Here is a 373-nt window from a genome sequence, read left to right as displayed (position 1 = left end):
TATACTGCAGTCCATGGGGTCACAAGAATTGGAACGGATTGAGCAACTGAACAACAACAACAACAAGCCTTGTTGGGTTGATCTAAGCTCTCATCTGGTCCAGAGATAAGAACTGTAACTGCAATGCTGCTCTGATTTCTTGGAGGACAGTTAGTAGAGACCCTCCCCTTCACAGCTATTTGTAAGGCCTCCCCAGACAGCCATTTTGCTTTTTTGCATTTCTTTTCTGTGGGGATGGTCTTGATCCCTGTCTCCTGTACAATGTCACGAACCTCATTCCATAGTTCATCAGGCACTCTATCTATCAGATCTAGGCCCTTAAATCTATTTCTCACTTCCACTGTATAATCATAAGGGATTTTATTTAGGTCAT

This window comes from Bison bison, unplaced genomic scaffold, assembly GCF_000754665.1.
Source record: "Bison bison bison isolate TAMUID 2011002044 unplaced genomic scaffold, Bison_UMD1.0 scf7180017864530, whole genome shotgun sequence".
Classification (NCBI taxonomy): domain Eukaryota; kingdom Metazoa; phylum Chordata; class Mammalia; order Artiodactyla; family Bovidae; genus Bison; species Bison bison.
The sequence above is the reverse complement of the archived record's forward strand: the minus strand, read 5'-3'. Positions refer to the sequence as shown.